General features: G+C 39.8%; 1 long non-coding RNA gene across 2 annotated transcripts in view; it reads right to left on the bottom strand.

Moving 5' to 3' along the window:
- Window positions 1-24,792, bottom strand: part of LOC112132079 (uncharacterized) — a 118,925-nt gene that overhangs the window by 17,049 nt on the left and 77,084 nt on the right. Inside the window, exons 7-10 of one of the 2 annotated variants that reach the window (XR_010136291.1) lie at window positions 11,323-12,811; window positions 9,774-9,804; window positions 7,559-7,702; window positions 690-806 (exon numbers count right to left, since the gene is read on the bottom strand). This is a non-coding gene — a long non-coding RNA (uncharacterized LOC112132079). Of the gene's footprint in view, window positions 1-689; window positions 807-7,558; window positions 7,703-9,773; window positions 9,805-10,608; window positions 12,812-24,792 lie in introns of both variants that reach the window. The other variant, XR_010136290.1, reaches the window with a different exon arrangement.

The raw sequence follows: 24,792 nt of genomic DNA, 5'->3' as shown, positions 1-24,792 counted from the left end.
TGACATTATAAGATTTGTTTTCTGACAAGAAAATGCATTTCAGCCTAGTGGCAGGGAGACTAGATAAGAGGTTGAGGGCTACACAAGGGCAAGATTGTGTTGAATTCCTCTTGGTATGCCCAGCACCTAGCACATAGGTGTGCTATATTTTACTGAATTGAGCCTTTGTGTTGCCTATATAGTCTAAGGAAAGGCTGAGAGCAAACTAAGGCCTTAGCAATGGAAGTGGAAAGAAGAGGTCAAATTTGAGTGAGGTTTGTGAGATAGAATCCACAGGGACTATTTTTCTGATCAGATGTGGTGGGAGGGGATTAGGAAGAAGAGAAAGTTGAAGATAATGCTAAGGCTTCTTAACTTGGGAGGCCAGATAGATTTGTTATGAATTAAAATAGAAAACACAGGAGCCATGGTGGAATTTGGACTGTCTTTTGGAAGTGGCTGTATTGTTTAAAGGGCCTGTGGATTTGTCCAGCGGGCAGTGGGAAGCATAGCTCTAAAGAGTGGCATTGAGCTTAAGGCCAGGGATACAGATTTCATAGTAACAAGCAGAGAATAGATGGACTGGGAGCAGATGAGACCACAGTGGAATGGCCACTCTCTGGGACTGGATGAGGACTGTACTGAGTTGAAGAGTCCCCTCCCCCCACAGCCCCGGGATTTCATGTCTACCCAGAACCTAAGATTCTTACCTTATCTGGTATTGTTTGGAGGTTCTAGCAGGGGAGTGCAGCTACTTGTATATCCTTGACCAAAGACTGGTCCTCCTCTATCCAGATGGTCACCTTCTTCCCCCGAGTGCGCAGCTTCTGGAGGGATGCACATGGAGCAGTGAGAGAGGAAGAGGACACCAGCCTAGCCAGCCAGATCAGCCGAATCAACCCTGATGATCAATGGGGTGACAGATGTTGCAGCCATATCGCCCTCATATCCTGTCACCTTATTTGGAATTGGGTCTCTGTAGTTGTAATTAGTTAAGTTAAAATCAGGTCATACTGGATTAGGGTGGGCCCTAATCCAATGCCTAGTGTCCTTGTGAGAAGAGAAAACAGAGACACAGACACACAATGAGAAAGCCACATGAAGACAGAAGCAGAGATTTGAGTAATGCATGTATAAATTAAGGAACACAAAGGATTTCCAGGACCTCCAAAAAGGTAAGAGAAGACAAGGAAGGACCCTCCTTATGGCCTTCCGAGACTGCATGGCTCGCCAACACCTTGATTTTAGACTTTTAGCCTCCAGAATTGTGAGAGAATATGTCTGTTGTTTTAAGCCACCCAGGTTGTGGTATTTTGTTATGGCAGCCCTAGAAGATTAATACAAGGACCATGGACGAGCCCTGGAACCTGACAGTGAAGGGTAGCAGGAAATGAGAACGTGAGAAAGGGGCAGAGAAGGAACATTCCCAGAGGTAGAGAAGGCCATGTGAGTGCAGGAGGGGAGTAGCACAAGAACGGCTTGATTAGGAGAGACGACTTGTGGTGAGGCATGGTTTAGAGATAAAGTCTCAAAGATGTTTAGAGCCAGCTGAGGTGCACTTCCGTGTCAGGAACAGCCATATATGGTACATGGGCAGCCTCTGATGGTTGGGGGCATGCAGGGGACAGGATGGTTCTGGGCTGTTTCCACATCTCCAATCTTCTGTCTCTTCCCTCCTCTTGCTTCCAAACTCACGCCTGTCTCCCCTTTTCTGCAAAGGACAAAGCAAATGACCCTGGGTCTAATCTGCACCCACTGCCTCCAGTTCCTCACCACTCACCCTCCAGGACTTGATTTCTAGCTTTAGTTTCCCAAGTAGTCTTTAACTTGTTAACTCCTGTGCTTTTTGTATCTCCTTGTTTTCCTTGACCTTAGTGCATCTCTGCAGTACTAACATTTCCGATCTTCTCTGCCTTGTCCGAAGTTTCTCTTCATATGACTTCTCTGCTGCTATATTATCTCAATTCTTAAATTACATTTCAGTCCCCCTAAGGTTCATTCTTCCTGCTGCTGCGTAATGTGGACTAGATGATTTTCTTGGGTTAACAATGACTTCTATGATTCCCTCCATCTCTCCCTCAGACAGTTTATAAAACTATTCATTGAATGAATTAATTATGAATTAATTCAGTAAACAGTAAGGCCACAAAAATTTCTTCACATTTGCCCTCTCTCAGACCTAATATAATTTTGGTCACGAATATTAAGCATCAATTCTAATCCATGTCTGTTTAGAATTCCTCTTGTTTTATTCAAAATGTTTCCTTAAGGAGCTTATTGAAGAAAATTTAGAAAATACAGAAAAAGAAAGAGGAGAAAAAAGCATCCAATATTTCCTTTCATCTTTTTTTTACATGAAGGGTTTTCTTTTATTTTTATAGGAAAGCATTTTTATATACGTATGTGTATGTATAATATTGGCTTATTTTCTGTTTTTAATATTATAAGCATTTTTATGTTATTACCAATGTTCATAGGTATTTCTTATGGCTACATAGTAATCTGTTGAGAGATTATATAATTTTTTCCTTAATCATTTTCCTGCTGTTCAACATATATGCTGTTTCTCTGTTTTTCTATTAAAAATAATGCTGCAGTAAATGTCTTTGTGCACAAAATTTTTCCTATTGTAGTTGTATTTAAAATAATATCTCCTTCAAAGTGGAATTTTTGGATCTGGGGTATAACCATTTTACACCTTAATATATATTGTCAATTTGCTTATATGGGATTCTATACCAAATTGCACATCAGCAGTTTGTAAGTACTTGTTTTACCACTGCCCTTAAATGCTTACTTAAATTTTCTGTTCTTTAAATACTTGACTTTTTTCCTGCAAGAACATTGATGATGTAGGTCTTCTTAGTGAAGAGACCTACAATTTGGATATTTTTGTAATATATATCTCTATATATATTACAAAGTATGTAAAATTATTTTATATATATATATAGAGAGAGAGACAGAGAGAAAGAGAGGACTGTTAGAAACTAAGTTGACAAGAATCTGGCTTTTACTAACAAAAGCATGTTTACTTGAAAGCAGAATCTTAAAGAAAAAAGGAAAGATCTGAAAAGAAAATTTATTATGGTATTAGAGGCAGTTTCTGAATCTGTAGGATAGCATTTCTCTGCGATTCCTCTGCAGAATAACAAAACATTCTTAATTTCTTAATTTTAAGCAGAAAAACAATTCCAACAAAGAGAGAATAGCTTTCTTTATGCAGATACGACATTCACGTATCCTTATAGAAAATATCTTCCCAGGGGCATGTACAGATGAACATTTTCTGATATACTTGTTATCTGCTGGCCACATGAAGTGACTCTTTAGCAAAACTTACATGACAGATTTGTGTATTGCCCTAATGTAGGCATGTGTAGCCTGTGGTGTGTAGGATTGACTCAGAACATTAATTAAATTCTTCCTGCTATTTTATTAGAATGTACTGTCAGTTTATAGTGTCTGTAGAGTTCTTTCAAAGAGTCTAAGATCTACCATTTTATAGCAAACAGTCCATGTCAAGTCTGATTTCTGAATCACTTTCTCATAATTCACTGTGTTTCTGGTTAGTGATACTTGAAGAAAAGTTAGAGAAAAGATAGGTGCTTGATAATACATAACTGGTATGTTCTGTATTCCCTGGTTTTTGAAAAATCAAACCACTGGTGATATGCTAAAAGCTAAATTTTGTAAAATGTTAAACATTCATGAAAGAAAAGCTAGGTTTCCTGCCAGCCTTGCGGTCAGCAGCAGTACTCTGGCCTGATTACTTAAGCCGATGTTTTTCCTAAATCAGTCATGAATCAGTAATTATCAAGTTTTGCAATACTAGGCAATTCTCTTGAGAACAGCAAATGATTTGTAATGTTAAGTTGATAGCTTTTTTTTTAAAAAAAACGAAATAATTTGGCTCCTCTTGATGGGTTTCCCTGGGCACTGGGCAGACTCCTGTTGATTTAATGGGCTTTGTCTGTGGAAGCTTTGTAGGTTTATCTTTCTTACACGATCAAATAGCACGTTTGTTTTCTTTCTCCACAAAAATAAGAATGCTGCTGGTGTGTAGTATATTGGTTTCACTTCTATTCATTTGGCTTAACTATTTAAACCACAATTTAGTCCCAAAATGGAAAAAAATGAGAAGTCATAGATACAAAATCAAAAATCAAGATTTTTTGCTTTATTTAGTTTCTTCCAGCATGTTTTGGAATGACCTGCTGGTAACTGTTTTCTTCTCCTATAACATGTTCTCTTTTGTGTATGGGGATTATAGATCCTAGAGTTGGATCTATAAGGGACTCATAGGGACTTTGTGAAAAATTTTTAATTCAGTCCCCTGATTTTTGAAGCCCATGGGAGTTTAAAACCTGTATCAGTTACAGTGCCCAGAATTGGTTGAATAGGGATCCAAACATGGGCTGTTTTTCTTACACAGTGGCATTGTTTCAGAGACAGGATACCCGGGGCTCAGCGAATGACATTGTTTGCAATTTGCTTTGAGGTACTGCGTGATGCCAGGATTTTTTTTTTCATTATACTTTAAGTTTTAGGGTACATATGCACAATGTGCAGGTTTGTTACATATGTATACATGTGCCATGTTGGTGTGCTGCACCTATTAACTCGTCATTTAACATTAGGTATATCTCCTAATGCTATCCCTCCCCCCTCCCCCCATTCCACAACAGGTCCTGGTGTGTGATGTTCCCCTTCCTGTGTCCATGTGTTCTCACTGTTCAGTTCCCACCTATGAGTGAGAACATGCAGTGTTTGGTTTTTTGTCCTTGCGATAGTTTGCTCTGAATGATGGTTTCCAGGTTCATCCATGTCCCTACAAAGGACGTGAACTCATCATTTTTTATGGCTGCATAGTATTCCATGGTGTATATGTGCCACATTTTCTTAATCCAGTCTATCATTGTTGGACATCTGGCTTGGTTCCAAGTCTTTGTTATTGTGAATAGTGCCGCAATAAACATACATGTGCATGTGTCTTTATAGCAGCATGTTTTATAATCCTTTGGGTATATACCCAGTAATGGGATGGCTGGGTCAAATGGTATTTCTAGTTCTAGATCCCTGAGGAATCGCCACACTGACTTCCACAATGGTTGAACTAGTTTACAGTCCCACCAACAGTGTAAAAGTATTCCTATTTCTCCACATCCTCTCCAGCACCTGTTGTTTCCTGACTTTTCAATGATTGCCATTCTAACTGGTGTGAGATGGTATCTCACTGTGGTTTTGATTTGCATTTCTCTGATGGCCAGTGATGATGAGCATTTTTTCATGTGTCTTTTGGCTGCATAAATGTCTTCTTTTGAGAAGTGTCTGTTCATATCCTTTGCCCACTTTTTGATGGGGATGTTTGTTTTTTTCTAAGCAATACCATTCAGGACATAGGCATGGGTAAGGACTTCATGTCTAAAACACCAAAAGCAATGGCAACAAAAGCCAAAATTGACAAATAGGATCTAATTAAACTAAAGAGCTTCTGCACAGCAAAAGAAACTACCATCAGAGTGAACAGGCACCCTACAGAATGGGAGAAAATTTTTGCAATCTCCTCATCTGACAAAGGGCTAATATCCAGAATCTACAATGAACTCAAACAAATTTACAAGATGCCAGGATTTTAAACAACCTGTTTCTTGGTTGTCAAGGACCCCTCAGGTTATTACTCCTCTTCTGCATTCACCATCTCAGTCCTGTATACTTTACTCAGGAGACCTGTATAACTGTCTTGTGTACCCCCTGCTTGTTTACTTTTGGAGGTACTCTTCTTGGGCACATCTTTGACAAGAGCTTTGCTTGGAGTTTCCCAAGAATCTGGATGTGCTAACATTCATGAGGGCCCTTCAGGGGTCAGCATTGGAAGAGCCTTTCAAAACACTCTAGAATCCTACACATCTTGTCTTCAAGGGGCTGTTTTTTTAGTTCTTTAGTTAGGACTTCATCTTGGAGTGCCCTTGTTTAATAACTATGACCTTTTTTGAGCACTAATGAGTTTTGGCATTCTGAAGCTCTCCCCAGATACTGACTAGCACCCTCGGAGTTTGGTCAGGTTCTTGGTAGAAGTTCGACCTTCCCATTTTCTGTTTCCTCACCACCATTCAGAATGGGCTGTGGTACCCTGAATAAGCCTAACCCATGGCCAATCTTCAACATTGACAACCTTGCAGTGTGGGTTCCCAGGTTTGTTTATTGTGTTATCAAGGGGGAGCTGCAGAAATTCACACAATCACAGGACTGGAAGGGAGCCTACTGGTCATTGAATGCTTGCATCACCCCTACCAAATCACTGCCAAGTAATTATCTAGCTTGATGGGAAACTTATTACCTCCCAAGGCAGTTCATTTTAATTCAGACAGCTTAAACTGGTGGGAAATGCTTTTTCATACCTATTCAGTTTGATGTGTTTCTTGTATTGAGTAAACCAGAATTCCTATTAATTAAACTCCCCATAGTCTTTCCAGAGTTGACTTAACCTGTTACTTTTGGGAGGAAAACTTATTTACATTTATGGAACTTGGTGGATCCTGCCTTGTGAAATTCAGAATGCAGTCTTACATAATCAACAGACCTTTAGTGGGCATTTAATGTAAAACACTTGTTCAACTAAATTGAATTATTCTCTCCAGAAAGCAGTGATGGCTAGGACTGTAGTGCTTATAGAATGCGTCATTATTTTGGCAGCTACTGCCGTGGACTCTCAGTTATTTTATATGCTCGGGTCTTGCCTGCATAGCCTGTTGCCTGTTGTGTTTTTTTTTTTTTTTTTTTTTTTTAGACAGAGTCTCACTCTGTCACCCAAACTGGAGTGCAATGGCATGATCTCAGCTCACTGCAACCTCTGCCTCCTGGGTTCAAACAGTTCTCCCACCTCAGCCTCCTGAATAGCTGGGACTACAGGCATGTGCCACCACATCTGGCAAATTTTTGGATTTTTAGTAGAGACGGGGTTTCACTATGTTGGCCAAGCTGGTCTCAAACTCCTGACCTCATGATCCACCCACCTCGGCCTCCCAAAGTGCTGGGATTACAAGCATGAGCCACTGCACCTGGCCTAGCCTAGCCTGTTGTTAAGCTCCTTGGAGTGTGGACCTGTCTTGTATGTGCAGTCCCCAAAAGGCCTTACTCATGACCTTGCATTCACAAGATCAGTTAGTGAAAGAAAGTGAAAGTGCAAGAATTGTTCCTCCTGACACTGAACTGCTTTTTTTGTTTGCCCAAGGTGATGAGTGGTGGTAGTGGCAGTGGGTACATGTGTGTTGGGATAAGCCCAGGGCCAACTCTCTTTTATTGAGGGTTTTAGAACTAATCTCCCAACAGAAACAAGTATTCCCAGGCTGGCCTACAAAAACCTATTCCATTTCTGTTTCTGACATAAGCCTGCAGCACTGGTGGAGCTACAGTTGGGGTTAAATTGACACTTGGGTGTTGGTCTGGCAACCTGACAACCACATACCAGGAACACCCTTCTCCGCTCATCTGCCTGGTGCATGCTTCCTCATTCTTTAGGCCTCAGTGGAATGTCTCTTTGTGGAAACTTCCTGATCCACCCAGGCAGAGGGCTCACCTCTTTTTTCTTGTTCTCACCATACTGTGGATAGTCCTCTATTTTTCCACATGCTGCCTTGCATATGAATCATTTCTATCACTGTCTCCTTTGTTCTTCTGTGAACTTCTGGAGGAACGAGATTGTGTCTCACTTTCTCTTTTCCTGTGCCAAGAACAGTGCAAAGTAAGAAGATATTCAGTGAATGTGTTTGAAGGAATGACTACGGAAGTGTATGAGTTGTTGGTGTAGAGATATGCATTCTCAAGTGCTGGAGAATCTATTTGCAAGCATATTTTTGAAATATAACATTTTTTGAAGTTGAACATTACTTGCACTGCTTTGTGTGCCGTCAGGGTTCTGCCATGGTAGCCATGACTAAACAGCATCCTTCCAGTTAACCCAGTGAAGGTCCTGTGGTGTGGCTACACCACGAGCTGGAACAGGAACCAAGTGAGGCAGGCCCTGAGGATACAGACCTGTTTTAGACCCTGAGAGAGAACAGTTGGCAAATAGAAGGTGGTATCCACTGGGTATGACAACCAAGCATGGATCAGAAAAGCAGTTGGCTTTACAGAGTCTAATGGAATAAGTGAGAAGTCCTAAAGGTGGATGAATGTAGCAGTAGGAATCGAGGAAGATATATTGTACTTCTGATGCTCTCAAGCGTAGGCTACTGATGGTCAGCCAGCATCAGGGAATGCTGCCAGGAGTGAAGAGGTAAGGAATTAAAGGATGTACTGTCAAGGACCTGGCAGAGCTCTAAACCAAGAGGGACACTGGTGTAAAGTCTTTGTTATTAATTTAGCAAATATTTATACCTACTGTGAAAGTGCTTTCAAGAGGAGGTGAATTCTTGATCTGATTGTCAGAAGGAGAAGAAAGAAGATGCCCAGTTACCAGCATTGAGGCATACGATCAGGGCTGGACTAACTAAGTACGGTGACATGATGTGAATTCCTCATTACGGCGATAGAGCTCCCTTAGTGTCTTTTGTTTCCACTTAGGATTGATCCTAGAGGCAGGATGGGGCAGAGCTTCTGGGGTCAAATAAACCCAACAGCGGCAAGAAGAAGGCCTAGGGGTTAGAGTACCAAGAAGGGCCTGACAAACCATCACTTGACTGATAGAGCTGGATTCGGCCTAGAATTGTTCATTAAACCATTAAATTGTTGACTGGCCACACCAAATGGTGGCATTACATAGCACAGTACAGGAAACAATGATTTTAATAACATCTTCTACTTAAAAAATAGTCCATACTTACCAAAATACTTTCACATTTCACTGGATTCCAAAGTTCTTTGATATAAACAGGGTGTTATATCCATTATTTTTTAGAGGACATCAAAGCACTAACAATTTAATTGGATGGTTTAACTCCTGGCTAGCTAGTGGCAGAGGCAGAACTAGAACCATGGGCTCCTTATTGATAGGTCACTGCTCTTTCCTTTATCCCACTGCTTTGCTTGTGTGATGCTGTGACAACTCTTGGAGGCCACTTTTGCTGAGAATTCAGTCCAGGTCTGATTGACTTCTGGGAAACAGGACCTGCTGAGCCTGAGCATTCAAGAGTATACACTCAGCCATAATCATGAGCCCAAGTATTGTTTCAGATACTTGCTTTAGGAAATATGCTTCAGTTCTGATAGTGGGCTATTATCTCTTTTTGGGAGGTCTCCTTAAATATACTGAGGTAAATTAGCAATGCTAGAGATTTTAAAATATCAGTTTCTAGTAAAAATGCTTCAATTTTTGTGACTTTACCATGTTGCTGCATTATTGAGTTCCTCTGATGTGTCAGGCACTGTTGTTAAGATTTGAAGACATGGCAATAAACAAAATAGAAAAAATTCTGTCTTCATCACAGGGCTTTTATTCTAGTTGGGGAGGGGTTGTTCGTGAAGGACACTAACAAAAACTAAGTAAAATATAAAGTATGTCAAATGTTGATAAGAGAAAAAATACAACAGGGAATGGGGACAGGATATGTGGGGGTGGGGGGGACAGGGGTTGCAATTTTAAATAAGATGGTTAAGGGAAAGGCTTCACAGTAAATGTGAAGGAAATACATTGCTATGTACATCTTCAAAATCTACAAACATCAATATTAAATTTCCAAACTACTTGTCTATAATTACTAGTGAAAAAACAAAAAAAATTAATGAGTATATGCACACAGCCACACCTACACACAGATGCATGCACATATATACATATAAAATCTAGCACTTACTTTTCAGATTAACTCCCCACTCTTTATGCACCTAAAAGATGAAATAAATTTGAATTTACGTTTTTGTGCAACCATAAGAATATGGAATGTAGCTATTACTAATCTCTGCTTTTTTATTTGCAGACCTCCCACCGTTTAGCTCAGTGATAAAATTCCACAATAAATTTTGACTTGAAAGATTTTAGGATATCATGAAAATGGGAATGACGAATGAAGGCTGAGATGAGGCAAATATTTGGCAAATCCCGTGAAGCACTTAGAGCAAGCTTTATTAAGTGTGGTGGAATCAGATAATCATTACTGTTTTTATTTTTATCTGGGGTCAAACTTAATTAAAATAAAACATTTTCTGTGGGTTTTCTAATTAGCCTAACAATTTATTGGTCTCCAAAGATCTTTGTAGATGGTAACTTTGGCACAGAGTTCTAAAGCAGAGACTCTGTAGGTCTGGAAAGAAGTTGGAAAATAATTTCTTTAAAAACAAAACAAAAAACGTCCCAGGAAACACCATGAGAGAATGTTTTGTGACATATTGGGAATTCAGTTGAAAGGTATTATTAGGGAGTCGATGGCAAGCTGAGTCCCCAAATGCCCAGTTTGTCGTAGTTCAGAACCCCAAAGACCTAGGAGGAAATGTTGTAGCTGCCCTCTTGTGGTCAAATTGAAAGTTTTGCCTCTTTCTCTTAATACTCATAAGAAACAATGCTACATTTTTTCCCTGGAGTTATTCATTTAATAATCTAAGAGTAATGAAACATTTAACATTTTCAAATGGGCTCAAAAAAAAAAAAACCTTCCCCCCAAAGCAAGATTCAGCAGATCAGTCAATACATACGTTTTAGTGGAACAAAACTCCTGGCTATTGGTAAATTATAATAAAATTGTGGTCCCTTCCACCACACCCCGAGTAAAGTCATCTGAGGCTTTTAAAGGAAATACCTAAGTCTACAAATACTTTCTGGTGGAGGTGGCGGGGGCTAACTGCAGAGGAATATGTAGGAAATGATATCGGGAAGTGCTTTGGTGCTTGTCAGCTGGGTGATCAAGTCTCAGTCACTTCACCCAAGAGCTTAGACTTTAGTTTTCTCACATATAAAATGGGACTGTTCAAAGGCAACTTCTAATACCACTTTTAGCTCTAAAACGCTATAAATATGTGACCGGATGTACAAAACAAATGGCTTTTTCGTCTCTGGGATTTCTTTCCTTTCTGCCTGTGTGGCTTTATGATTAGTGAACCAAAAAATTGTGAGGGGAATTGCGTGATGAAGCCTTTGAAAATTGCGGGGCTACAGGGAGATTCGTAGAACTACCCCCAATGGTCTTGTGAGAATTTTTCAGTTTATTCACACAAGTATTGAATTTATTAAGTATCAACTATGTGCTATGCATTATTCTTGGTGCTAGTACTACAAAATAAGTATAGAGGAGAATCCTTGTCTTTAAAGTGTTTGTAGTTTGAAAAAATTAAAATTCAATCATTTCTACATAGCCTTACACAGTTTGCTTATATGTTCATATGGTTCTGGAAATATTAAGGGGAACTTACCTTAACTTTGTCTCCAAAGAGCTTTCAGGTGGGATCGTCTTGAAGCTAAGCAAAACTCCCAGTGAACTTTGGCAAGAGCTGGGTCTGGACTCAAAACTCTGAGTTCAGCAGAAGTGTGCCCTTTGGTGAAGCTTCCAATGAAAGAGGTGTCTGACCATGCCCTGGTCATTCTGAAAACTGCTCTTCCATGGGCCATTTTTTAACATAAAAGGAAATCCTACTAAGTCCTATATCTTTTTGGAAAATGCCTTTTCTGTGTTCTGCTTTTACATTCATAACATACTATGAAATAGCTAATTTAATAAGACTGTGTTTTAAATGATTTATGAATTTATTAAAAATTTTTACTTTATCAGGCTAAGATTGTTTTCTTGGATTTGTTTATTCCTCAAGTCCTTGTGCATGTTCTGATGTCTAAAGTAGAGAAATAATCTTAAATTTGGCAACACTAATTGTTTTGGATGTGAGAAAACTTAAGCTATACATTATTAAAATGAAAGTTGATTTACGTTATTAGTTATACATATATACACATGTGTGCTGTGATTAGGTTACAGGAGCTTGACAAAAATGATTATTCTAGATTATAAGAAGTTCTGGGAGGACCCCTTGATGACACAGATTTTTTTTCCCTGTTGCCTTGGTATTTTTGGAATATCTTACACATCATCTACTATATGTGGCTTTGTTTTAAGTTAGAGTTTGGTTAGATAGAACATTTGAACTGTATTCAACTTGGCAATGTGAAGAGCCTGGAGTCCAGTGATTCGTCTTTAGGGCGGTGTTTGGGGAATAACAAAATATTTCAGAATCATTAAGGGTATTCCAACAGGGAATTTGGGAGTGGTTGAGATGCTTTGTGTGCTTCTAAGAAGGCAGGATGGGAGAGATTAGAAGAGGAAAATGGTTTTAAAATTTCACTCACAGATTTGTAAATATAGTCAGCATTGCTGCAGATCCATAATACAATAAAATGATTACAAATTGGTAAAAAGATGATGGCTCTTTCTGGTCTCAGTTTAATGAAACTGAGATGTTAAAACAAAAAACAATTTACATGTTACAAAGGTAAGGTTATTAATGTGTGATATTAGAGCTCTTCCCTGGCCAAAACTCTATCTGAAGACTTTTAGATAAAGTCTTTTAAATAAGTTTGTGATACCATTCTGATACAAATGGCAACACCACAGATCACTTCTTTATACAGATTTTCATGTAGAGATGCTCTAAGGAAGGCGTGTGAAGTCTTGGAAAGAATAAAGACCTGGGTTCAGAATATGCTGGGTCAGTAATTTGCTGGCTGTGTGGTCGTAGGTAAGTTCTTTAGCCCCAGAATCCACACTTATGAGTTGAAGTGATTCTTCTTTCATAGGCTTGTTCAGAAAAGGCTCCATGTTTTCTTCTTGCCACATCTTTCAGGTTTCTAGGAGAGTTTTGCTACATACCTAACTGATTTCCAAGATCATGCCAATCATTAAGGCCTAAAGAGCTAAAAAAAAAAGAGAGAGAAAAAAATATTGTTTGGGTTAAGTAGTACATGAAAATTTAAACTCCCTCTTTTAGCTATGCCAAACAAAGAGGAACGCATTTAACATTGAAGGCAAAAGAGTCTTCGCTCCATGGACTATAAGGAAACTTGCATTTTCGGGTTTTTATTTAGGTGTGGAGATATGGAGAACAGCAGGAGTTTACAATTTCTGCACATAGGGCTCAAAGGCTTATCCAGGCATTTTCTGTGTGGTTGTGTTTGAACCTGGTTGTTGATTGCTTTTCACACAGACCTCTTTCCTGCATTCATTTTTTTCCTTCATTTAATTCAAACATTTTAACCATTGGGTGCACATTATTGAACACAATTTTTGTGTCTTTATGGCTAAGACCATGTTTAGCATCGTTGCCTAATTCTAGACGACAAGCTCAAATGTATGTGCAGGTCAAAAGTGAGGCCGGCCCTATAATACAACTGTGAGCACTGGAGACTGGTGAACTGGGGACCTCAGTCCAGACAGCAGCCACCAAAGGCTTGTTGCCACATCAGTATGTGAGCTGCCTAGTGCCAGATCTTCCAACTTTTTTGAGAGCAGTCAGAAATATAGACTTGATTTTTAAAACACTGTGCAAATCAAACAGAGCTCATTGTCTGAGGACTGCTTGTTCTGTGTCCTTGAGTTCCAGATACAGTTAGCACCTCTCTCACTATCTGTTTCCTAATAATGTGATAGTTAAGAGCTAGATAAACTGGGATCAAATCATAGCCCCATCACATACATACTAACTGTGTGACTTCATAAAGTTACCTGCTATCTCATTTATGAAGTAGAGATGATAATAGCTCTTATCTTTTTGGGTTTTAGGGAAGACTTAAATGAGCTGAAATATAGATGTGCTTAGAATAGTGCCTGGGATGTCGTAGGTGCTACTGAAGTGTTTAATATTGTTAGAGTCTCTTTTATATCATCTCACTAAGAGGCCACACTCCTCTTCTTGTGAGGTCTGGGAAGAGAGAAGGAAGAAGAAGGGAAACTACCCTTTACTGAGTATCTCCTGTTTGCCAGGAATTATGCCATGTGCTTTGTATAACATTTCCTCATTTAATCCTCATGTAGAGTCTTGAGGTAGATGTCATTTGCATTTTATAGTAGAGAGAACTGAGGCTCAATGAGATTCAGTGACTTGTCCAAGGTAGAACAGGTATTTAGACTTAAGTAGATCTGATTCCAAACCGATCATTTTACTGGAAAGCTTACCACTCTTGATCCAGGGAGAGCTGTGAATTTGATGTTTGCTAGGAAATTGCGTTCTAAATGAATCCACTTGGTATTATGAGAAAAACTTAGGACCGTAATGTTTCCTCCCCACCCCCTCCAAACTGGGAAGGTATCAGGAGACCAAAATGTCTTGGACAAGTCCAGCTTGGTGAGTAGATGGGTTTATTAAGACTTACATACAAAGCACTCCTGGGCAGCAGCAGGACAGCTCTAGAGATTCATCCCACTTCCCATCTCTCATTTAAGCTAATTATTTGGCTCTTTGCCTACTGTGCCTGTGTGATGGGACTATTTTCCTTGGTATGTTTGTGTTCTCAGAGACACCTGCTCCTCGGCTGGGCACGACAGCCTTGGCTCACCACCTGGCCTTTAAGGTTCAGGCAGTGGACATATACTCTTAAGTAACCTGGTAGGGGACCCATCACACTACACTTGGAGCCAGATTAACTAGGGAGAGCTTTGCTACTTATTAACCTACTGTCCCTGCTGGGCAAGCATCAGCTCCTTCAGGGGAGGGATAGGGTCTTTTTCCATCTGAAGCTCCCAACATATTCAGTGAACTCAAATGCTACAAAGATATGAAAGAGGGACTCAAAGTAGGCTCTCACAGTTTTGGAGAGTCTGGACATAGCGTGCAATGATAGGTCTGGCCAGGCCAAGTATTAGCCTTTAATTCCTGCACTAAAAGCCCCTCAAATATTACAACACTTGTGCCTCCCTTTATAACAGTGTTCTTTATGGTATCAATTAATACAATCAGAGTAGATGGGAGGTGTGAAGGTGTGTGTGAAGGGAAGGAGGAAGGGAGCCAGAAAAGAAAGAAAGTGGGAAGCGTGTCTGTAGAGATAAGGAGAGCAGGGCTGTGAAAGGCAAAAGTCATTGGACAAACTTCCTGTCAGCTCCACAAAGTAATTTCAGCTTAGATGAACTTCCCAAATCAGGACAGAATCAAGAAGCACATGCAACAGTTTCCTTGGAAAGCCCTTTTCACCTCATTGGGCTCTGCTGAAAACAGCTTTTGTTTTTGGTAGGTGGAATAAAAGAGTATGAGAAGCTTACTCAGAATATCTATCTGCTGTTATAAATCACACAAAGTTTTTCCCAGTTAGGGCTTAAGTCACATCCATCTACAACTCTGAAGCAGAAAAACATGGGACTCTTTCTGCTGGCCGGTGAAATGTTTTCAAAGGATTTTAATTCTCCCATCTGAGAAGTTTGAACACACAACTTTCTAGTTTTTGCTTCATTGACTCAAATGTGTTAGGAATCAGTGGAATTACCAGTCATGAACTAAATGATTAATAGGTCTGTTTTTAAGAATCAAGTGGAAAACAAACAGAGAAACAAGAACTACAGTTCCCACTCTGTCCCTTTATCACTTTGCTCTCTTTCTCCCAGGAGACTGAGGGACAGTCAAGGCCACTGAGTCACCACCTTGCTGTTCCCTTTCAGTCTCTCCAGATGGAGTGCCAAGGCTGCAAAGGCTGCGCCGCCCCATCCCGGGGGTCAGGCAGGCTCACAGATGGACCTTTGGAAGTAATCCAGATGCAGAGCAACACTGAGCCCATCCATCCAGAGCCAAGTGTCAGTGTCTGAATCAATGTTCGCAAGAGCTCTTTAATAAGGTTAATATCTAGAGTCCTGTACTTCCTGGCTGAAGGAGCTCTGACAAGTTACTTACCCTCCCTGATTCTCAATTTCCTCTTCTGTGAAATGCGAATAATCCCAAAAGCTACCTCATGTGTGTGTGATAATTAAATGAGTTTTACCACGTGTAAAAAGGCTTTGGGCAGTGACTGGCACATGTTCATTAATATTATAAATATTAGTATAATGTTTTAGAGGTATATTGATCACAAGAGCAGATGACTATATTTGCACTGGAAATAACCCTTTTCAAAGTGCTTTTATTTGCGAATGATTTTAAAAGGCACTTGGTGTGAGATCAGGTACCTTCATTTACCACTCCAAAAATTAGAAATAGAAATCTCCATTTCTATTGTAAGCAGATTTTTATTCCTTTGTGTAAATTATCAAGATTGTATAAAGGGATATAATATGGTCTTGTTCCTTGGAGGGAGAAAATGGTGTAATTATACAGCGATGACATGTAGATAAAGCAATGATCAATTAGATGGATTAAACATGATTAAAAATAGTCAAACAGAGATAAAATTATTTTTTTCTTTTTAAAAGAAGTAACTTTGTTCCATACTTACTGTTTCCATATACTGGATTGTTTCTTATTTACACCAAATGGAACACAAAATTGTCAGGCCCAAATAAAAATTTCACAAAGCTCGGTTTCTAGTTCGAACCAAAGGTGTTTCTTGGTTAGTATTAAGCAGTGTTACGAATTCTCAGGGATTATCCTTTGACATTTCCCTGTATCACATTTTTATAGGTAGGAGAACTGATTGGAATTACAGCGGCAAAGCAGAATTCAGAACTGGGCTCTGCAATCACAGATCTTCCCTTCGTAAAGTTGGGATGGAAGAAGTATAGTATAGCAGAAAGCCCCAGGCTTTAGAACCAAACCGACCTGTATATGAATTGTGGATATACCACTTATTATGGAGTTTTGAAAGTATTAGTTATTTTAATAAATTTATAGAACAAACAAGTGGTTCTCAAAATTTATCATGGATCAGATTTACCTAGAATGTATGTTAACACATGGATTGTGGACACCACCATAGAGTTCCTGATTTGGTAGGTCTGCTGTTTGGTCCCAAAATGTGCATTACTAATTAGTTCCCAGGTAATGATGGGGGCCTCACTTTGATAAGCACTAGGATAAATTTTATGCAGTATGTTAGGCTTAGATGGTAGGTTGTGAATAGCTGGTTAAGTATTTGGGGCCAGAGTTTCCATATCTATAACTGGGAAGAATAATGAGAAAAACTTGGTTTCCCATAGAGAATAGAGATGTCGTATAGATACACCTGACAGTGGGCAGTCAATAAATAGTAGATATTTTTCTCTTAGAGTCTGATACCCTTGGGTTCAAGTTCAAACTCTGCTGATTGCCAACTGAGTGAGCTGTTGTGAACTCCTTGTTCTCTTGAAACATCATTTATTTGTAAAGTGGATGCTATTGACTTTACTGTTCCTCCCTGACTCTCCCTGACATTTCATGAGTGGAAGCCCTAAAGCCTACTGTATTGGTATTTTGAAATGAGGCCTTTAGGAGATAATTGGGGTTAAATGAAGTCATGAGGATGGGGACCTCATGATGGGATTAGTGCCCTTCTAAGAAGAAACACCTGAGAGCTCTGTCACTCTCCCTTTCACCCTATGTCTCTCCGTACCACCCCCACCCCTCCACCATGTGAGGACACAGCGCGGAGGTGGTTGTTTGCAAGCCAGGAAGAGAACCCTTACCAGGAACCAAATCAGTTGGCACCTTGATCTCATAATTTCTGGCTTCCAGAACCATGAGAAATAAATTTATGTTGTTTAAGCCACTCAGTCTATGGTATTTTTTAATGGCAATTCTAGCTGACTAATACAGTGGAGATAATTCTACCCTGTAAATTATGGATATAATGAGATGCTGTGCATACAGCACTCAGAACAGAACTGGCTACTTGTAGTGATGGTAGCTAATGAGTGTTAGTGTTGTTATTTAATAAGAACAATCGCCACTCTGTCCTTTCTTCCAATTTCTTTGCAGGATTTCTCCTTATGTAAACTTTGCTAAGTACTTTCCAAATCTCATGGTCAACTATTGTGGGGCATGTGGATGAGATAAGAAGTGAGGGCTAGTTTAAGTCATTGCCTTTCAACTTTGTTGCTACAAATTAATTTCTGTCTCAGCATCTCATCTCAGGACCTCCCCATATTTATATAAGAACAAAATGGTATCAAACATTTTTATGTGTTCAGCCTATTCAAGAGAGTAAGCCATCTTGTGTGGCTCATTTTTGTGACATTCCGTTTTTTAGAGCACATCGGTCAGTTGTCTCCTGGGTGGTATCTTGCACATGTGTTTCCCATTAAAGTAGCAACTAAAGAGTGGCAACTGTGAATCTTTTCTGGCTGGTGTTCATGTTCCTTTTTCTTCTGTAATTAGCTTGGGGTGGACGTTTTTGGAGGAAGGGAGGGGAGGCTTATTTATGAATTGAAAATTGGACTTGATACATGTGACACTGGGTTATATTGCTTAAACTAGCTATGATGAAATTTTCTCCTGGTTCTCTCTCACTAAAATCTCTTCATGTATAAGTAGATTCCTCAAGGCCTTATGCTTCTACAATGTTAAGCACCTAATTTTGTTTTAAAAATCACATTAAAATATGAAAGACTTAATTGAAGCTTTAAAAGTAAAAAGAAAGAAATGAAGTCAAATGACTCTGATTATTTTAAGAACAATATTTTATCATGGTGAATAACTATTGGAATCCCCTCAACACAAGTAAACAAGCTGTTGGGGGTCATTTTAATAGTTTTTATATTTTTACTTATCAAAAAGACATTATGTATAGCCACTCTGTAAAAAGTTTGGCAATTTCTTATAGACATACGTGTAGCATGTGTCCCAGCAATCCCACTTCTAGGTATTTACCCAAGAGAATGAAAAGTTATGTTCACAACATAACTCATACATAAATGTTTACAGCAGCTCTATTTGTAATTGCTAAAAACTGAAAATAACTACGTGTCCTTCAATGGGTGAATGGATAAACAAACTGTGGTATATCCATATAACAGAGTATCACCTAGCAATAAAAAGGAACAGATTATTGAGACATGGAGCAACTTAGATGAATCTCAAAGGCATTTTGCTGAGTGAAAAGTTACATGACAAAAGTTATATGACATTCTTGACAAGACAAAACTATAGTGACAGAGAATAGTCCAATGGTTTGCTAGTGCTTAAAGTAGGAGAGGGACTGTAAAGTAGTAATGTTAGACAATTTTTGGGGTGCTAGAATTATTACCCTGACTGCAGTGTTGGTTCCATGAATCTATACATGTAGTAAAATTCATAAAACTAAACACCAAAATAAGTCAATTTTACTGTGTTAATTTAAAAAATAATTTATGACTTCAGGGTGAATGGAGAAAGACATTATGTCTGTTTCAGGAATTTAATGACATCCCAGTATGGTAGGCAGTGAGGTTTTAAACGTGTGTTGAGTTGAATCTATTATGGAATTTCTGTGCAGGTTGGAAATGTCAGGAAGACATTTATTTTTGCTTGCTGTGCATGATGAAGGAATGAAGGAAGAATGGATTCAATTTTACCTATGGTTTCACATATAACAACCAGAAATCGTAGGATAATATAATGAGTTAACAATACTCATAAATTTCTTTTTGAAATCTCTAAACCTCATCACTTATTAACTTTCTGATCTCCACTGCATTTCAGAAATGCATTGCATCTGAATGCTGAGTCTGAGATGCCCGAGATGGGAAGTGGTTGGGTCAAAAGTGGGAGTTCACCTTCCTTTATACAGCACATCAGCTCTTCATATCCTACCATCTGAAACTAATTTGTTGTACGTAATTTATTCCATAAAGTTGCTGGAATAAACAATGCATGCAAAGCTCCTTAGATATGTATTCAGCAGGGACTTACTTGGCTGTCTGTGATTTTCAGCTCTCTCAGTGCTTTCAGATGTACCATCCAGCACTTAGGATGTCATATGGGTTCTCAGAGGGCTTATTATTTATAAACTAGGGTACTTTTGTGAGTGGTTTGCTATCTGTAATTGACATGACATGGGCCATGGGTCCCCATTCCCAAGTTGTTCCTCCATCCAGTTCAGTGAGGCAGTAATGGGGAACAGACATGCCCATCCTGTGCCTCTGGTCCAGATAAACACAACAGGATTGGGATTGTTTGGTCAAACGTGTGAGAAGTTACATTGTGGTTTGTCATTTGCCTCCCAGGAAATGAAAGGCACCTCAGATGGTGCATTTTCCACTGTGGAAATTAGTGGCTGGGTGTAGCCCAGCTTCACTTCTGTGATGTGGATGCAAACGCATTTTATAAAGTTCCTCAAATGCTTCCACCTCTCATCCTTAATGCTGTGAGCTTTGCTGAGTGATGGCATGATATAGAGAATAAGACACAGTTGTCCTCACAGCCCTCACAAATTTCTTTACAGTCCTTCCAACACAGCACCCTGAAACTACACATTCCAAATTTCATTTTGCCTCTTTCAAAGAGGTGCTATACTAGAGTCAGTATGGGCCACTTCTAGTGTTCTTTCTTTCAAAAATCCAAATTTTCATTTTGTGCCTATAATTAAGTCAAAGCAGCAGGCTTAAATATTTCCCTTCTGAATCCTATTCCATCATTGTCACTTTAAGATAGAAAATACAGATAATTACAGAATATTTTAGAATAGTTGTCAGTTCTACACCTATCCTCTTGAGTTTCTCCTTGTAGCAAAAGAATTGTCCCCTCTGCAGGAATCATACTTGAAGGGCTCATACTTGAACTTTGGTACATGGTTTTCTCTTGCCTTATATTCTTGGAGGCCAGAAGTCCTTATGTTATTGAGAAATATTTTGTGAGCTTCTTCTATGTACCAGGAACTGTTCTAAGTACTGAAGAAATAAGACAAAGTCACAGGCTTTGTGGAGTGGGGGAAGAAAGGGGATAGACAAGGAAATAAAAAGATAATTTCAGAGCCTGTGAAATACTGGGAAGGAAATAAAATGTGCAGGAAGATAATGATTGTAGGGATGGAGAGAGCGCGTTATTTCAGATGACAGGTGGTCATGGAAGGCTACTTTGAAGAGGTCACATTTGAGCTGAGTCCAGAAACAAACCAATGCAAAGATTGAGGAAGAACATTATAGAGGAGGAGGCTGTTTATCCATCAGGCAATACAGGCAGTTTTCATGTTAGAGGGGTGGAGGTGGAAATTGCCTCTCTCACTGTTATACCTAATAATCATCATAACAATAAATACCTAATAATAATAATAAACAATTAGCCATTCCCTCTCCTTAAAACCTTGGGCTGGGTGGGTTTGGAGGTCCTGGTGTCTAAGAGAGGATGACTTCTACCAGGGAACATACGTCACAATTCTGTTAAATTGGGGGCTGCTGTAGTCCCTGCTTCTGTAGCTGGTCATAAGTCCTATGTTGATAATCATTACATTAATTCTATGTTCCACCTATTCCATGTTCCCTTGCCCTCTGCCGGAACTTTGGCTGGTCAGAGTTTTTTACTTGGTGGGGTTAATCGAACCTTATGCCTATGGGATACAAGTTCTTAATGATCTTATCTTTATTAGGTTACCACAATTTCCCACTGATCAGTATTTTTGGGCATAGGACTACTGAGCTCTGTACCACGAAATCCCCTGGCTCCCAGACACAGTCTTCCTTGCCCCTACTGTGTGCTGCAGCAACCTGATTTACCCTTGGTAACTGAGGTCAATGGCCTTGCCCAGTACACCTTGCCTGCTAGTGGTATTAGGAGCCCCAAGGAGTCTCAGCTTCCAATTGAACAGAACAATGTTTGGATATTAACTGTCTTCTTTCCTTCCCTTTTTCTGCTACTTCATTTGAAAGGCACCAGTGGTGACTAACTTCATTTGCTGTGAAGAGATTTCTTTGATCAGAAGCAGTGCTATGTGGGATACCATGAGGGTGGATAAGGCATTCTCTAAGATGGTAGTTTTGATGGAAGCAATGCAGGCAGAGGAGGAAAATCCAGATCCAGAGTAAGTGATAACTGCAGTAAGGACCAAACACTGCTCATTCCATGAAGAAGGAGGTCCAGTGTAACCAACCTGCTACCAGGTAGCTGGCTGATTACTCGGGGAAAGGTGTCATATAGGGGAATCAGTGTTGGTCTCTGCTGGCAGATTGGGCACTTAGTAGTGACCATGATTGGCTTGCCCTTGGGAAGTAGAAACCCTTGTTGCTGGGCCCATGCATACCCCCATACTGCCATCATGGTCACTTTGTTCATGAGCCCACTGGGTGACGACAGGGGTGTTTGGGGAAAGAGGCTGACTGCTATCTGTAGAACAGGTCATCTTATCCACTTGATTATCAAAATCCTCTTCTGCTGAGGTCACCCTTTGATGAGCATTCATATAAGACACAAATATTTTTACATATTTTTGCCCATTGAGAGAGATCTATTCATATACCTCTCCCCAAATTTGTTACCAATTTTCCAATCATGTTCCTTTTAAGCTCTTAAGCATCCAGATAATCCATTAGCTACAGCCATTCACATTGTACATAGTTGTACATCTGGCCATGTTTCTTGCTAAGCAAAGTGCATAACCAGGTATTCTTCTTACTGGGCAGATTTCTCTTCACCACTGTCCTTCAGGGATATCTTACAAAAAGGCACTCAGTAAATAGTGAGAATAACACACCCAAATAAGAAATACATTGCCTCCAAAATCCAAAGAGGCCCAGCAGGCATTATGCCTCTTTATTGGTTGTAGGTGGGGTCAGATGCACCTTGGAAGGGATATCACAACATGCCCCACAACACTGGACCCCTAGAAATTTCACTGAGGTAGAAGGCCCCTGAATTTTTGTCAGATTTATTTTCTACCTTCTTATATGCAAATGTCTTATCAATAAGTGGTAGAGTAGTTGCTACTTCTTGCTCACTAGGTCCAATCAGCATAATAGTATAATGTAATGAACTACTGTGATATTTACCTTTGAGGTAGAACAGTGAAGGTGTATTGCTATCCTTGCCAGTTGAAAGCAAACTGCTTCTGGGGGTCTTTACTAATAGGCATTGAGAAAAATCTGTTTGACAGATCAATAGCTGCATGAGAAATACCAGGGAATGTGTTACCTTGCTCAAGCAATAAAACCATTGCAGTTGTTGTAACAGCTGCAGTTAGAGTCATCACTTGCTCAAGTTTATGATTATCCACTGTCATCCTCCAGGATCCATCTGTCTTTTGTACAGGACAAATAGGAAAAATGAATGGGGATGTGGTAGGAATCATCACCTCTGCATCTTTCAAGTCCTTAATGGTGGTGCTAATCTCTGAAATCCCTCTAGGGATGTGGTATTGCTTTTGGCTTACTACTTTCCTAGGTATGGGTAGTTCTAGTGGCTTCTGTTCGGCCTTTCCCACCATAATAGCCCTTACTCCAGAGTTCAGGGAACCCATGTGGGGATTCTGCCAGTTGCTGAGTATGTCTATTCCAAATATGCATTCCAAAATGGAGAAAAAAACCATAGGATGGCTTTGGGCACCCACTGGACACACTGTGAGATAGGCCTGAATTAAACTGATTTCTCCTAAGCCCCTACTCTAACTAGTGGGCTACAGTGACTTTTGGATCTCCTGGAATTAATGTCAGTTCAGAGCCTATGTCTGGTAATCCCCAAAAGTTCTGATTATTTCCTTTTCCCAAATTCACAGTTCCCTTGGTAAAATGCCATGGATCCCTTTGGGGTAGGCTGAGAGAAATATTATTAATTTTTGGCAGTGTATCAAGGTCTTTCTTCAAGAGTACCTGGCTTCCCCTTCACTCAAGGGGTGCTGGGTCTGTAAACCAGCTTAAGTCTGGGAATCAATTGAGTGGCTGTGACTCTTTTTATGGTTCAGGTTTGACTTTTATTCATTTGACATAGAACTTTTCTGCTTATACAGATCAAGTAAGAACTTAGTAGGCATCCTAACTATTTCACTTCTATAAACACCGTGATCAAATAGCCAATGCCATAGGTCTGTGTGAGCCACGTTATTTTAACTGCTGCTTCGACTCTGCTGTTCATTCTGGTAATCATGCCTACCATGTCTTTGGGGGTTGAATGCTGCCACTTGGCCCCTCCCATCCCAGAATCGAATTATTCCCATTGCATTTAGGTTTCCCAGTTCAGTAACTGCAGTTCCCATTGTGAAATCTGGCCTATGGAAAAGAGCAATCACAGAGCTCTTCAAGGATGCTGGGGCACCGTTCACAAATTGATTTCTTTTAATTGTGATGAAAGATATGTTTACTGGACCATTCTAGGATGGGTTAGCAGGTCTTAAATGAAAAATCCACTCCAACATTCCAGTTTTCCTAAGCCTTTCAACCCCTTCCTCTATATTAAACTGAGGGATATGGGGCATTTCAAATTTGCTAATGGTGGGCTATCTTTTGATCCATGTTTCAGCCAACCAATCAACCAACAAACTAGTCAAACAATTATAGCCCTTTCTAATTCCCCAAGCTGAAACATTAAACACAGAATCTCTGGTTAGTGAGCCCGTATCAACAAATTTGACCTGATCTTATTTCATGTTCCTTCCACCATTATTCCACACCCTTAATATTCCTTTCCACACATGTTCCATGGATTTCTGTCTGTGTAAGTTAGAAAACCTAAGTACTGTAGTTCTTTTGAAGCACAGCACACCTTGTCATGGGCCACACTTTGTACCTCATCTTTAGATGCCTGCTGGGACTTGAGTTTAATTATAGGTCTAGAAGCAAAGAGGAGTCGGGGCTGGGGGAGCGGGGAGGGGGGGTGTGGGGTGAGTGGTGAGAAGACTCAGCATTGTCTTGCATGGCAACTGCCTCAGGGGAGGTCATTATACTTTCCTCAGGCACTGCAGGGTTAATCTCCTCAGATAAGAGTGGAGAGGACAAAAACTCACCAAAACTTAGAGGCTTAATGTCCCCAGCTTTATCACTGTCTTCTTACTTATGGCTATTGTAACATTCAGGATCCCCTTCCTTCTCAATCAATCCAATCCAA

This window comes from Pongo abelii, chromosome 12, assembly GCF_028885655.2.
Source record: "Pongo abelii isolate AG06213 chromosome 12, NHGRI_mPonAbe1-v2.0_pri, whole genome shotgun sequence".
Classification (NCBI taxonomy): domain Eukaryota; kingdom Metazoa; phylum Chordata; class Mammalia; order Primates; family Hominidae; genus Pongo; species Pongo abelii.
This window is presented reverse-complemented; position numbering and strand designations above follow the sequence as displayed.